Source organism: Mytilus californianus, unplaced genomic scaffold (assembly GCF_021869535.1).
Source record: "Mytilus californianus isolate M0D057914Y unplaced genomic scaffold, xbMytCali1.0.p SCAF_24, whole genome shotgun sequence".
NCBI lineage: Eukaryota > Metazoa > Mollusca > Bivalvia > Mytilida > Mytilidae > Mytilus > Mytilus californianus.
The window spans coordinates 1,171,543-1,184,843 of NW_026262673.1; the positions used below are offsets into that span (position 1 = coordinate 1,171,543).

At 31.6% G+C, this 13,301-nt stretch overlaps 1 long non-coding RNA gene across 1 annotated transcript; it reads right to left on the bottom strand.

Annotated features, from left to right (window-relative positions):
* Window positions 1-3,871: 3,871 nt before the first annotated feature.
* On the bottom strand, window positions 3,872-10,868 carry LOC127732417 (uncharacterized). The gene is made up of 3 exons (XR_007996245.1): window positions 10,672-10,868; window positions 5,542-5,693; window positions 3,872-4,677 (listed from the first exon to the last, which is right to left on the bottom strand). It is a non-coding gene; the product is annotated as an uncharacterized LOC127732417 (long non-coding RNA).
* Between the last annotated feature and the right edge of the window lie 2,433 nt (window positions 10,869-13,301).

Below are 13,301 nucleotides of genomic sequence, written 5' to 3' on the forward strand. Positions count from 1 at the left end.
TGGAATAACAATGACGTTTGCACATATAGATACCATGACGTTACAAAAAGACAGGACTTACGCGTATAAGTACATGTATAATTCCCGCGGTACTACGATTTCCCTTCACATGTACAGACAGTTTCAATTAAAATCTATTCGGTGTGATTAAACAGATATATCATGTTATGGAGGGGTATTTGCGAAAAATACCAGTCTTGGGACCAAATTTCCCTCGCCTAGCGGCTTGGGAAATTTCACGGTCCCTTGACTGGTATTTTTCGCAAATACCCCTCCATAACATGATATATCTGTTCAATACCTCATTTTGCAGATCAGTGAAAAAGTTTGTCTACGTAACGTCTAAAAATCAAAATAGAAACAGAATCCAACACCGAATCTCGTGCAATATAATATTTCTCCACTCTCGACAATTGAATTTTCAATACTCAAAAAGATCGGCAGGCCTTCACTTGATGTAGCGGTAGAATTTCTCTCTCCCTCTCTCGCCGGCCGGGCTTTTCAAGAGAGAGAGAGAAATTAAATGCTAGGAATTGAGTGTTCTGTTGGATTATATTATATTCATAAATAATATACAGCATGCTTTCTGTCACAGTAATCACTAGTATTGTTTTTACAGACTGCTTTTTGCTGAGGTTATAATAATAATAATAATAAAAATAATAATAATAATAATATCTTTATTGAAAGAGAGTTATTACGGCATATATGAAATCTATTTGTATGTATTCAAAATGAAATTCAAGGAATTTTGATTTGAGCTTAATTCTCCTTTTTTAAGAAATTAAACAACAGAAAAAGGCCCTAAAAGTAAAAGTCCAGTATACCAGAGGAACAAAAAGAAAAGGGCTCGAAAAGCCTTGTGGTGCAGAACATGACTTATGAACAAACAGATTCAAATTAGTAAAAAAAAACTAGGCCAAAAACATGATGGTCAACTAACCAAGAGAAGCAGACGGCAGCACCATAAACGAAAGGTTGGGGCAATTTCCTCAAGGATAAAACCTGAAGCCGTGCCAGGACATGAATGGGTGTTTAAATAGTTTTAAAATAATGTCAATGATTAAACGTTATTCGTTTTAAGTATGCAAGTTTTACCGACCAAAGTAAATGCTACATGTAATTGTTAATAATTTTTAGACAAGTATTTGTCCCAAACTAAAAAAAACAAAAAATCTGATATCTCGTTCTATTCTTATATTAACATATTTCAGTCATCACGAAATCAAATAGATGCGAACAGAAAGAGAAAAAATACATCTTCATGTCGGATGTCAACATACCGTCTTCAACAACAACAAGCGGTTCGAAGGAGAACGTTTTTGATAAAAAATAGTAAAGAAAAGTGCTTCTTGAAACAACAGTATTGTCGTAATGGGCAAAACTATTTAAAAATAACACGAACAATGTACATTTCATTGGCAAAACAAAATATAATAACTTTTTTGATTTGTAACCTAGCATCACGGAAAATAAATGTTAAAAAAATATTTTTTTATAGAATCTTAGAATTTTAGATGGAAAATCTTGTTTTTTTTTAAATATGGAAGTGATACCAAGAAAATAAGCAGTGTATTATTTGCACATAGTAGTAAAAAAAAAGAAGACAAAATGGTAATTCTTCGAAATACAAAATGTAGTAAGAAACTTGGTATATATTAAATTTCAATGTTTTAAATATTTCTTTTGTGCGTAATTATACAATATAAACAAGAAAAAGCTAGATAGCAGTAAATTTTATCTGGTACCCTGATGTAAGCAATCATACAATGCATGTATACAACAGTTGGTTTTACATTTAAAATCCTTGTTTTAGTGGTGAAGCTCTTCATTGTGTATTTTTTATATTATATTGATGTCCACGCGAGCATAATCAAATATATATTTTGAAATTAATTGCACTGATAAAACATATAGACATGTAACTGGGATCTGATATGTGAATCTTTTTTTTCCAATTAATTAAAAACAGTAAGCAATGAAAGGGAAACAACTCTTGTTAAAATAAGAATTTTTTTCGTATCTTTAAAAATTGAAGAAATTTGTTGTTTTTATTTTTAGCTTAAAGGTCTACACGTTTCTAGTTATTAATATTTTTATAAAAAATTAGTATTAAGATCTTGAATTTTTTATTTTAATAAGAAAGGGGTTGTATATAATTGGGTGCTTGTTAAACCCTCCAAATTACGTTGGATTTTATTATTCAGCTCGAATCTTTGTATTCAAAGGGAAATAACTCTTTCTATTAAAATAATTAGGTAAGACAATCGAAACAACCACAACAAAAAGGATTCTGCAAATATGTTACTGCTTATTATATTTAAATACTCAGTCCTTTTACATCATGAAGTTAATATGTTTTTGTTCCTTAAAAACAGCTTTAGCAAAAACAAACAAAAATGCACAAAATTAGAGTTTTATAATTTTGTTATGTATGTAGATTTTTTTTTTAATTATTATAGAACGGAATGTTAGTACTTTAATTTGTCATGTATTTGTAAATTGAAAATAATGAATAAATTTAGCTAAGATTCTAGATAATTGTTTTTTTTTTTATTCAGGATTTCGCCATAGTCTAGATCTCCATTACGGGCAGCTTTTTTTTATGAATTTCCAGTTGCTCCTCTCACTGTAATATCTTGTATTTTGAGGCAATCATGAGTGTTTAATTCGAATTATGGGTTGTGGCAACTTAGGGTGTACAATTATGGCTTTGTTTGTTATACTGAAGTATATTTGTATAAACAAATATATCTTGCATTATAATAGGGTTCGATTGTAAGAACTGTTACTGGTCATATGTGGATGAAAGCTGCAAATATATACTGTTTTCTGTCGTGAATTTGCAGGTCAATTGGCATATATTTGGTGCACCAAACACGGAGATTACAAAGATTTTCGATAGTAAATGGAGTCAAAATGAGTTTAAATTTGAAGTAAATCAAGTTATTTCACACATTAAATCTTTAAACTTGATGTTGAATTTGATTTCAATTTGCATTAAATGAAAGTTTATCGTTGTATTAAATTTGTAACTCGATGTTGAATCAGATTTTAAACCACAGTAAACGGCTTACTGTTTGGAATATTATTGACTTTAATTTGTAGTAAATCATGTTTTACAGATTTTCTCTACATTAAATTTGATGTTGTATGTATATTAAACTTTGTTAAATTCGAAAATTACTGGACAGTAAATCAGGTGTCAATTCATGAACTTACTGCATCCAGTAAACTATTTGTAAACTACTATTAAACATTGCGTTTACTTGAACTATAAACTACCAGAAAAAAAATAAACTCGGAAATTACGACTGATTTTCAAGTAGTTTATTGATACCTTAAATTAATACTTTCATGCAGTGCAATTGACAAACAAAATAAGGTATGGAGACATTGACCTTATTTTCAAACTCAGACTTTTCAGTGGTGATGGACCAGCCAGGCAATTTGAGGCTGGTCAACAGAGAGGGGGAAACTTCAGCTGTATTTGTGGTGTAGAAAGTAAAAGCCATATGAATTTGGAATGCTGCTATCAAATGATGCCCTTAGATCTTGAGGATAGAAAAAAAAATTGTTGCTGAAGGTTCCTCCTGGATTAAAATTTAGGACGGAATAATAAATCCATTTCAAAACTTGAAAAAGGAAGAATTGATTGATGAGCTTGAAGAAAGGGGTGTTGATACTTTTCATTTAAATTTAAAGTCAAGATTACAGGAAGAGCTAACATATGGGATATGTAGACCCCCTGCGTTACTTATGAAACACCCCGATAAAACATCAAAAGAAATGAATATTGAAAGCTATGAAGTTATGCCTTGTGAACCATTGCATGATATATGTAACATTGTACAACACATCATTACTGGACTACCCCACCATGTTGAAAACAAAGAAACAAAAGCCGAATTAGAAATTTTTTGTTCAAAAACCATTGGTGATAAGAATCAAATTAAGGGTTCTGACGCTAGGCATTTTGTTATACAACTAGCACAATATGTATTAAATGAACAACAGCATGATAAAATCTCTGAAGATACAGTTGACTTGATTCAAGTACTAGTTGAAATTATCAACATTGCATACAGCTCAGAGGAGAAAAGATCACCACGGCAGATACTACGGTTGTATAACCTTACTTTTTTATTTGGAGTATTAACAAAATCTGTTATAGGAACACCAGTGAAAATAACCACCAGAAAACTGTATGGTTGCCATTTCCACAGTTTAGTTGTACATCTACCAGAAGTATACAGGATTGTAAATACAAAATCAATTTTATGTGAACAAGAAGAAAGATCATTTGGAAGCTTACGGAGAATTGCTGAAACTACAACAAATAGGAAACCAGGTTGGATTATAGATAATACAATCATTCGATATAATGCTCAACAGAATAGTGATGACAGAAGTGACTCATTTGCAAAGCAAGACTCAACCATCAGTCGCCAAGCTAAGCGTCTACCACACAGGAAAAATACCATCTTCACAAAGAAACTGTTATCTGGAAAATCATCAGTTGTGCAATCTCATTTAGCAAGAATCGCAGATTTCATTATCCCTGGTGATCAAATCTGGCGGCATTATGATGGTGAAAATGTTGTTTTTCATGACAGCATTGATGAACCAAACTTCAGATTGGAGGGTCCTCCACTGTCAAATTACCGTTCAACTTCACTGAAAAAAGAAATCACTAATGTAAATAGCATCTGGGAACGCTGTATTTCTTTGGTCAAATTACAGAAACTCATTGTTCCAATACTTAGACTTAAAACTAAGGAGAATGGAAAGCCTGTTTTCCTCGACACACAGATCAGATCAGGTGTGTATAATTCTAAAATAAAATATAGAGTGCTTTAAACACCAATTATTTATTAAGTAAATTTGACAGAAAATTTCAGGCTATGAAAAAATTGTTACATAAATGCATCAAACTTGCTACATAATTGTCAAAAATTAAAAATAACAATAAAGTGTGTACACATTACACCGATGGCCTGATCACACCATCATTTCATCATTTCCCATTTTCAGAAAACCATGAGATATGAATACTGTAATTTGACATATAATTTAGAAAGATCACATCTGAATGAACATATGTACTATAAAGCTTCAAGCTGATATGGCTGAAACTTAATCATTTACCTCAACCAAATACTTTAAACTGATACAGGACTGAGAGGCAAACAAGAGCAGAGACTGGAAAACTTAACAAAATTTTACCATATATACTCGAGAAAAATTATCACTTTTAAAGTTAGAAACCTCTGAGAAACATGCTAATTAATTGGGTCATTACTAGTAATATTTTGCAAAAAACAGAACATCTTTCTATTGAAAGTAGATTTTTAAAAACATGAATTCTCATTTATTTTTCAGCAACAGTCAACATTAGCAAAGAAAAAGCAATACCACCAAAGAAACATAATGGTAAGCAAGTTATACAAGTGAAATGATCAAAATGCTTAAAAACTTTACAAAAATGTGACTGCAACTTTCTTAATATACAAACCCTACATCAAATACTATAATATTTACCGATGTAAAGGTTGAAGAATTGACTGATGAAAAAACCATGTAAACCATTTAATTCATACCATTAATTATTCTAATATTATCCCCGTCTTACTAAAAGTTCTGCATTCTTGATGTCACACCAATACACCGACACTAGTCACTACATATGTCCTCTGAAACATATGGGTAAGCATTAGTAATTATAAAAAACAAATTTGGTAAAGTCCTTCAACACTGAACTAAGTAGTAAACATGTTCATTCTTTTTATATCATGATTGCTTGTGTTATTTTTTTAAGTGAAAAGATATTTGATCTGCTTCCATTTTTTCAGGTGACATATTGGATGACCTCTCCACAACAGAGGAACCAATCATGCAAGGTAATTTATAAACATAAGAATAAAATATAACCATTCACTTATAATGAAATGCTCAGAGACAAGATACTGAAGTGAATTGAAACAATGATTCAAGTCAACACCTTGCCCATAGTTTTTTCATATTACTGGTAGTTTTATTGCAAAAGAAAACACTAACATTTAGATACTTAAAATACGGAACATCTGTACTAAAACAGTAGTCTACATTTCTCTCTGTAAACGTTTTCATTTTGATACATCATCACGTTTACTTTCTGCACAGTAATGATAATTTAAATTTTGGTATATTCCAAATGATATTGCACTCTATGTGTAAGGAAACATGAAATCGAGATAAAACCCAGGTAATTTACAAAGCTCACATCTAAATGAATATATTTATCCAATTTCTTAGTTACAGCCAATTGCATTGAGTGTGTAGGTAAAGGTAATATGTTTGGTTAGCTTGCTTGCTAGCTGAACCGCAAAGTCATTATTAGGTTAGGTAAAATACCCTCCTTTAAGAGTAGACTAGTCCGGCAGATAACCAACCTATCTGTCTGTAGGACTAGACTACTTCTAAAGGAGGGTAGTATACCTTACCTAATAATGACTTCACGGTTCAGCTAAGAAGCAAGCTTACCATACATATTACCTTTACCTAAACACTCAATGCAATCGGCTGTAATGGGACTACATATTCAACTATCTTGACTTAGACACATGAATGGAAAAATGCGATTATAGGCGTGTTCATGGCTGATACACATGAATGGAATTCAGTGGTAAAAAAAGTTACCATTAAAAACATTAATAAAAAATGTTCAGTTTACAATTATAATTATTAAATAGATTTTTGATTTGTGTGTAAACTAGGTTGCTGAATAATAACCTTAACATAAAATTATTTTTTTGCAGTTTTAAGTTGTTTTTTTTTTTCCAAGATAATGAGCAGGAAGTTGAAGATCCTGCATTAATTCTTTATGACAAGGAAAGCTGCAGCAATCAAGAGGAACAAACATCAATTCTCAGTGATATTTTGCCAGGTATCTACTGAAATAGATATTTGATAACAATTCATGTATGCATTTATTGCCATGGAAACATAAAATCAGCAGAATGTTGGTTGGATTTGAGATTTTTTCTACTATTTCAGTAATTTAACTTAATCAACCAATTGAAATCTAGAATAAACTAGTTATTAAATTAATTGTACAAAATCAGACTCAATACTTCTTCCTTACTTTTTAGAAAAACAGGAGCTGTCAGTCAATAGTAAACAGATTTTTTTTTACATTTATTGGAATTTATTCAAATTGCATCAAATTTCAATCTTTCAAATACATGTACCATGCACAGCTCCAGATCAGGAAAAGTGAAACAACATATTTAAATTTGGAAAGAATTGTTTGAACCATTCATATGTTGGCAACTGTCCACACACCATTGTACTTTACAAGTTTAATAACAAAATTTTTCCATCGGAAACCCAGCAACAAGAATTTAAAATAGCTGCATTAACATTTCAGAGCAGAACAAATGCCCACTTATACAAGAAAGTGGCAAGAATATGGTTAATTTTGTTTTAACAGCACAGTTGACATGGTTGAATAATTTATTTCTAACTGAATGAATGAATATTTTTAATTTTTATTTCATTTAATTATGAAGTAAATTTTAAGACACATTGTAATGGTCTGTTTCAGATGCCAAACTCTCTAACAAAGAACAGAAAGGAAGTATAGATAAAGAAATTAGGAGATTATACTTTATCAATGTCAAAGAGGAAGCTGAAAACAGAAAGGGAAAATTAGCCTGTAACATTTCAGAACCTGTAAAAGGTATAACATTCATTCTAACATGACGTTCTTCAAACGCTTTGCGTACACACCCGTGGTAAAATATGAATATATTGTTTGGGCTGTTCCGATCGTACTCCCGCGTCATATGCTTTTTTATGAATAAGCTACCCGACGTCATAGAACGATGACGTAAGAATATAAGCATTTTACGGGAAAATACATGCTTGTGAAACCGAAAATCATCAAAACAAGGAAACGTAAACAAACGATGCTTAAATGTGTTATATAAGCCATTTTTTGTATACATATAAGACATATAAGTACAATTATCATTTAGATTCATCCAAACCTATCTAAATATGTTACTGTAAATAGTTTAAGCATGTCATTTATTCAGTTTGCTCCGGTCTGTTACGTCAATTTAATAGTGCGTTTATTTATGGGAACGGCAAATAATGCCTTCATCTAGAGCGCTTTGATCCAAAACAATTGCCGTATTTGTCCTATTAGAATCGAAATAATTCATGGGGGCTTGAATATATCGTGATTTTACCACGGGTTGTCCCTTTATGCCGATATTTTACCCCTCGCTATCGCCCAGGGTAAAATATTTGTCATAAAGGGCCAACCCGTGGTAAAATCACGATATATTCAAGCCCCCATGAATTATTTCTTAATTTTCTATCATGCACTTTTTGCTAGCATAAATAAACAGCCACTTCTAACAATCATAAGAATATTCAAAGTGTTTTATGGTTTAGAATTATAGCACCTGGGAATTGTTTCCTTTACCAGAAGTGCTATTTTTAATACATGTAATAATTATGTTTTCTTTAATACAAAATTTTCTTTTAGATGTGAAAGCGAGTTCAAAAACAATTGGCCATCAAAAAGATCACTCAGAGGTGAAGCCAGTTCATGCTACGAAATTGACTGCAAAACGGAAACTTTTTGAAACCAGCCAGGAAACTACTGGTAAGGATTTAATACTGTTAAAAATTATTTAGATTGTTGATAGACATACATTGCTGACCTTTTTTGTACATCAGATTATTTTTTTTCTTTCTGTTTGGTGGTTGTCTCAAATGCTATATAATATTACATCTTTAAATTTTCATAAATGATGTTGAAGTATATATATATACATAAGGCCACACCAATTTGATTAATAGTTCTTTGGATTTTCCCGCTCCTGTTTTGGAGAAATTGACTTTTCAATAAAAAAAAATAATTACCGCTTCCGCCAATTTTTGTGCCGCATGCCGCTCCAAAATTAGTTTATCCTTGACAATTTTTTTTTCTCTTAGACGTTTTTCTCGTGCATATATTGCTCTGAGCGATTCAAACGCACGTGTGATAAATCGATTTGTAAATAAAAGGTCAAAAATCGGGATGCCAACATGAAGTTGTGTCAGATCATTGCCGAGGAGACGTAGTTATTAAACACACAGTTATTTGAAATGCATTTCGTTTTACCTGTTCTAGGAGACAAAAATAAAAAATCTTTCGTTAGATGACCACGATCACATCAGTACTTGTTAGAACCATTGTCATCCCCGATCATTGTTTCAACAGACAAAGTCCGAGATTACTCCGACGCTGTTTCCCAGACAAGATGGGGGCTGTTGTCCCACGGCCCCAGCTTGTCTGGCAAAACAGCCGTTGGACGTCAGAGTAATCTCGGACTACAACAGACATAGATATCTAGAGCTATCTGTCTTGGATGAAATTAATATTAAATTCACATGAATTTTTGAAAAATGACAGATTTATCTTATTTTAATGAAAACTCCATATCCCCTTGTTAGTCTATTGACATGCAATCAGAACTCTTTTGTAAGGGAAAATTTTAGAGTTCCAACATTCGAGACCAAAATGGTGGTATTGGGATTGGCATGCTAATAATAATTAGGGATGTGTTATTGGTGCAACCACTTCCGGTTTGAAATACATTGCAGGTTTCAGGGGCAAAAGGAAAAAAGTATTTTGCTAAGTCAGAATAATGCATGTGAATGAGGTTAAATGTATTTTAAGGGAATAGATATAGGAAGATGTGGTATGATTGCCAATTAGACAACTCTCCATCCAAGTAACAATTTATAAAAGTAAACCGTTATAGGTCAAGGTACGGCCTTCAACACGGAGCCTTGGCTCACACCGAACAGCAAGCTATAAAGGGCCCCAAAAATTACTAGTGTAAAACCAGCGGTCTAATCTATATAAAAACGACTTAGGACAGGTGCAAACATTTGCAGCGGCATTAAATGTTTTAATACATTGAGATCTGCATACATAGCAATATAATTATCTTACTCAGGATGTTGTTGAAATATTCACTTCACTCATTATGTTGATCCTATTATGGATAAATAGTTCCAACTGGATGTCAAGCAGCCAATAAACAATAATTACCATATAATGAAAACAACTACCTCAAAAGATATTTAATATTTTTCATGGGCATTTTTTTGGAACACATACACATATTTTAATTGTACTCAACACATTTCATTTACCTAACTAACATAATTCCTCTTGCTAAACTGCATCTGATATGCTTCCTTAATATATACACATGTATGAATTTAAATAAAAATTCACGCAGTCAAAGCTTATTTGACGAAAATAATCAAAATTATACTAAACCAAAGCGAACCAAAAAGTTGGGTATGGTACAGACTGTACTACAGGCACAAATACATCAACTTATATGCATAAGAGCATGTTTATCCTCCTTTTTCTTTGAAGTAACCCAGTTTTAACATGTACAAATATTCTAAATCGCACAATTTAAAAAAAAAATTATACAGCTCGCTCCACTTGTAGAGCATTCGCCTCAACAAAACTCATTTTCAAGAAATAAATACAATCAAAAAAATTTCGCTCGCTCGCCCAATATTTTTTGGAGCTTTTGTCCGAAGAACTAAAAATCAAATTGGTGTGGCCTAATATATGTTAATTGACATTTTTTTTTTAATAGTGAATTTTACTTTATCTTTCAGAACCATCTAGTGGAAAAAAGACACCATTGGATCTTGCTGTGCAGTTGCTGGGAAAAACACCAGAAGTATTAGAGTGCATCAAATATAAAGGACTGAAGCAAAATCATCCCTCTCATGCACCCTTCTCGGCGAAGTATGGCAAATTGTTTTCCAAACTCCAGATAGACATCAGCGCCAAGTACCATGAACTAAAAAATAAATTAAACAACTCTAAGATGCATGGAAACATGGAAAAGGAAAATGCTGACTTGAAGATTGCACAAAAATTACTAGACCACTGGGGAATGTATTACTTCTAATCAGAGAAAATTTAAATGAGCAGAATTGATTGTTAATTTTTATTGAATTTTATTTAAAAAAGACCAAATTGACTGCAACATGATTGATTGATATTTAAAGACTAAATTGATGAATAAATGACATCAATGATAACATGATTGATTGATAAATATCAATGATAACACGACTGATGAAAACAAGTTTGTATGATTGATAACTTGAGATAGATTGATAAAAGACCATTTTGACTGATATACAATGTAAATGACATCAATGATAACATGATTAATTGTAGTAGATAAATGATATGATTAATAACATGATTGATTAATAACAGAGGATTATATGATTGATAACCCAAGTTTGATTGATAATGACATCAATGATAACATGATTTATTGATAACTTAAGATTGAATTATGGATAAAACACATTATTTTGAAGTTCAAATTCAATAAAAGACCACAGGAATGTGTACTGGTTGATAAAATGATACTTCTTCTGTTGATTGATTGGTTTTAATCCTTTTACAATTTTACTGATTGAAACTTTGATTGATATTTTGTCACCTGATTAGAAGTAGTATATTCCTCTGCAGACAACATTATGGAAGCCAAAATGATTACATAACACTTTGATTGATTGATAACATGCCAGCTACCTAGAAGCAATTCAATGAAGACGAATGATTGATGATGAAATTAATTTTTTTATTGATTGATTGATTTAAAATAATGCACAAGAGACAATTTATAGCACTGCACAGCAGATACCATGTACCGCACTACTTATTTATCAAATACAAGAAATTGAGGGAATAAGCCCAATTGTAAATCCTTCATATCATCCTTTGATATATAATTTTCCAGGCTTTAAATTGACAAAAGCAGTAAATACTAAAAAAGAACAGGGAAAATATGTTGGTCTTACAAATTCCTTCTACCTTGAGGTATAATTGCTTATAAATGAGAAAACAATCCTCTAAAGTTATACATGTAAGGACGATGCTGTGAACAAAAGATCACTGTACAGTCTTCAACAATGAGTGAAACCTCTTACTGTTAAGTTCACTATATTTATGACAATGTATGAAAAACATGTACAAATTTGAGGATAAATATAAGCACTTCACCATAGAATTAAAAAACAAGCTCATATGTAGATATAAGAAGATGTGGCATGAGTGCTAATGAGACAACTCTCTCACCCAAGTCACAATTACTAAAAGTAAACCATTATAGGTCAAAGTACGGTCTTCAACAAGGAGCCTTGGCTCAAACCGAACAGCAAGCTATAAAGGGCCCCACAAATTACATGTGTAAAACTATTTAAAAACCAACGGTCTGTAATTTAATTGCTGTTCTTTTATTTGATCAAAAACACAGACTGGTCTTCAACAGCAGCAATTAGTCATTATTTAATAGATCTTGATTTTATTTTGAGGAACTGTATCCCTGCCCCCTTTTTACACTTTATCTGTCAAAAAAGATGGATGATATGAACGGATTTATGAAGTTGATACATCAGATATCACAGCAATTTACTGGAAACGATCACAACATACTGGATATGACAACAATTTACTGGATACGACAACAATTTACTGAATACGAGCAACATATAGCATACATATACTGGATATGACCAACATATATACTGGATACGACAACAATTTACTGGATGTGCCCACCATATATTGTACAAATACTGGATATGACCAACAAATATACTGGATATGACCAACAAATATACTGGATATGACCAACAAATATACTGATATGACCAACAAATTACTGGATATGACCAACAAATATACTGGATATGACCAACAAATTACTGGATATGACCAACAAATTACTGGATATAACATTTAATAGATACCAGAGCATTGTCATAAGGCAGTGAATTGATGTGGCGTCTAAATATTTATGGATATGACTTGACTCAATGTCACACTGACATTATCTGTAATCATGGTAATATTATTATTTTCCTTTCTAAAAAAAAGGTAATGCTAAAATATACAATTTTATAAGGTATCCAGGTGATGGTTAAAATATCTGGTCATCTAAAATGTGTATAGGAAACAGTATCATGGTAGGTTGGCCATAGGGTTGGTCATGTGATTTATTATGATCTGTACCATTTTTAACTAATTATGACAAGTGTTTTAGCTTCTCATCTAGGATTTCATAAATATTCTGCTAAATTTCTAGCTTTTTATGACTAATTTTAATGTTTATCATGTTTATAATCATTGATAAAGTTTAAACATATTTAAGTTTTGTACAGAGTTAGTTTTTTGTGTGCATTAAAAATTTCTTCTTTCAAAGAGTAAA